This window comes from Cervus elaphus, chromosome 1, assembly GCF_910594005.1.
Source record: "Cervus elaphus chromosome 1, mCerEla1.1, whole genome shotgun sequence".
Lineage (NCBI taxonomy): Eukaryota > Metazoa > Chordata > Mammalia > Artiodactyla > Cervidae > Cervus > Cervus elaphus.
In genome coordinates, this window is record NC_057815.1 from 90,816,841 (window position 1) to 90,820,475 (window position 3,635).

At 32.7% G+C, this 3,635-nt stretch overlaps 1 pseudogene; it reads left to right on the top strand.

Annotated features, from left to right (window-relative positions):
* The first annotated feature begins 713 nt into the window (after window positions 1-713).
* LOC122708583 lies at window positions 714-1,643 on the top strand (annotated as a pseudogene).
* The last annotated feature ends 1,992 nt before the right edge of the window (window positions 1,644-3,635 follow it).

Sequence of the window (3,635 nt, forward strand, 5' to 3'; positions counted from 1 at the left end):
AAAATTAGAGATGTTGCAAATAAACATTTGAAATTTAGGGGAAAGATGGGGGTTGGAGATGCAAAATTAGACTGCTGCAGTCTAACTTATTGGTCAGAAAAGGGAAATATGCACCTAAAGACATAAGACGTGTCAGTGAGGTTAGAGACAGTTCATGACAAGGATCTTCTATTCACTCATTCATCTACCCGTATTGATTACGTGTATTACCTTAAGTGTGTCTCATATATCATACATCGTGTCTATAAGTGCTACACCTTTTCATGGCTTTCTCTTCCTATTTCTTTATACTTTCAATTCTTTTATACACTCAGCTCAAGTGCTGCTTCCTATTGAAAGTCTTCTGTGGTACCCATTTGGTGCATTCCTATATTCTGACTCTTCAGCACTGTGTGAATTTAATGGAACTTAATACATGTGTCTGGAATTGCTTGCTTTTTCATTCTGTGTCATATCACTGAGGTTAAAACAAACAAACAAAAAAAAACAGAAAAAAGAACTATGCCTTATTCAATTTGGTAATCAAAATGTCTATGATACATTAGACACAAATAGATGTTCTATAAACGCTCTTCCAATGAATGGATAAATAAAAGATTATTCTTATACATTTGAGCACTTTTCCCACTTTAAGTGTTTCCCCCCCTTGTTTTTTTTTTTTTTTTTTTAGGTAAACTGCTTTAATATGTGAAGTCAGCTCCTGTCCAGATTAGATGGAATCAAGAAATAATGTAACCTACTTTGTCCTTCTGGGTCTCACACAGAATCCAAAGGAGCAGAAAGCCCTTTTTGTTTTGTTCCTGTTCATATAGCTCTTGACTCTGGTGGGCAACCTTCTTATTATAGTGACTATAGCTGTCAGTAAGACCCTGAACTCACCGATGTACTTTTTTCTTGCTAGCTTATCATGTATGGATGTCACTTACTCCACTTCTATCACTCCCAGATTGATTTCAGAGTTATTATTTGGGGGAAAAAGCATATCCTTTGACTCCTGTATGAGTCAGCTGTTTACAGAGCACTTTTTTGCTGGATCAGGGGTCTTCCTTCTGCTGGTGATGGCCTATGACTGCTATGTAGCCATCTGTAAGCCCTTGCATTATCTGGTGATCATGAGGCAGAGGGTTTGTGTTGTGTTGCTGGTGGTGTCCTGGGTTGGAGGTTTTCTGCACTCAATTATTCAACTCAGCACTGTTTATGGGCTCCCATTCTGTGGCCCCAATGTCATTGATCACTATATGTGTGACATGTATCCGTTATTGGAACTCGTCTGTGCTGACACCTATATCATCGGCATCTTAGTGTTGGCCAATGGAGGACTGATCTGCACTGTTGTGTTTCTGCTCTTACTCGTCTCCTACGGAGTCATCCTGCACTCTCTGAAGAACCTGAGTCAGGAAGGGAGGCGGAAAGCCCTGCAGACCTGTGGTTCCCACATCACCGTGGTTGTCTGCTTCTTTGTTCCCTGCATTTTCATGTATGCAAGACCTGCTAAGACCTTCCCCATTGACAAATCTGTGAGTGTGTTTTATACAATCATAACCCCCATGCTGAACCCATTAATCTACAGTCTAAGAAATTCTGAGTTGACTAATGCTATGAAGAAGCTCTGGAGAGGAAACATCATATCTCATATTAAATAAATGCATCATGTACCATGAAGGGAGTCATTTGACAGCAGGTTCCATTTCCTTAGAATGCAGAAGTCATTTTAAAATTTGATTTTGAGTTAAAATTTTTTCTTTAAAAAGAAAAAATTCTCTGTCTTCAAAGAGTTTATGATAATTTCAATTAAAGATTACAATTATACAGCTGTGCTATTAATAACAGTTTCCTCCATACTAGAATGTAAGGCCCATAATTATTTCTTTATCACTGTACCTAGAAATGTGTAATGCCTGCATGGTAAGGAGTTAATAATAAATAATGATTAAGTGGGAAAAGTATTATACAGTAACACTGATTTTTAATCAGTTTATGCATTTAGCTTTTTTACTCTTTTTCAGAGACAAGATAATTTTTATTTAGCATCTTGTAATTTAAGTAAGCTTTTTAATTTTTACAATTTAAAATATTTAATTCTATATATTACTTATTAGTATATTTCAGTTGCATTATACCCAAATTTTTTACTTTAATACTGTTAGTGTTCACAAGAAAATTGAAGTAAAATAGGTAATAATAAACAACATAAATAAAACCAAATAATATGGGGTGAAGTGTCAAACAAATTTCTCCTTTTTCTCTCAATATTTTCCAATCTTCACTCTAAGAGGTAGAATCTAACTTTTTTTCTTAATTTTCATTTAGTAAAAATATTTGCAAATGCCAGTTTATTTGCCATATATATATTTGCTTTTTCTATGTATATCACACTTGCTTTTACTATGCCACGTCTTAAAGATATTTCAATACCAGCTCAAACATATCCCTTAACTTTCTCATATTTCACAATGCTTCTTATAAATTTATATTAAAATTCTTATGCCCATTCCTTTTCATGTGCTTTTAAACTTTTTTATGACAGTTTTCAAATAAATATGTTTTGAATATGTGCAAATATGATTTCCTAGGCATAAAATTGTTGTTTTGATATTTGAATCAATGATGAGGTAACATATGCATTTAAAATGTTGATACTGATAGTTATTGTCAAACTATTTTTCTGGAGGTTGTATAACAACTACAGTCTTGTCCACTGTCAGTGAGAATTCATTTGTCCATATTTTCGAGACCAGTACCTGATAAATAGTTATAACAACTGATTAAAGTTGTGTTTATACTTTGCTACCCTCTTGATATAATTTAACTGGGCATCATTCAATACATTTAACTTGAGTTGTAATTATTTTTTGGTGGATATTTTATATGTGTGTCTTACTTCATTCAATTTTTTATTTTTATGAGATCATATATTAAAGAAATGATCTCTTTTATATTGTATATATAATTAATATTTTCTGGTTGTATGTTCTTAAATTTTTATCCTATGTAGAGTGCTTTTTGTATGTAATATTTTTATAGTTTATATTCAGTTTTTTTGTATATTGCTTAAGAAGAATTTTCTCATTTCATTTGTGACACTTCTTCAATTCTTTTTTAGTATTTAATTTTTAAAACATTTTTTATATCATATGGAAACTTTTGACTTGTCTTGAATTAATTTTGCTGTAGGAGATAAATATTGATTCAATTTTTAGTTGTTTCTCTAAATTTTAGGTTTCTTTTAAATGGTCATGTAAATATCTTTTTGCCATTGATTTAAAATCTTGACTATTGTATCCTGAAGTCCTATGTATTTAGATCTAATTCAAGACGCAATTCTTTTTCATTGATCTCTTTATTCATGTGCAGATTGGCACATAATATAATTGCCATGATATATAACACATTTTGATAAGTAAAGAGACTAGCAGTCCTTCATTACTATTCTTTTTCAGAGGTATGCCTAGGCTTGTATATCTCTGTTCCAAATTATTACAAATAAAATAAAAAATTGAATATAAATAAGATTAATAAAATAGTTTAAAATACTGCTGCTGCTAAGTCGCTTCACTCATGTCCGACTCTGTGCAGCCCCATAGACGGCAGCCCACCAGACTCCCCTGTCCCTTGGATTCTCCAGGCAAGAATAC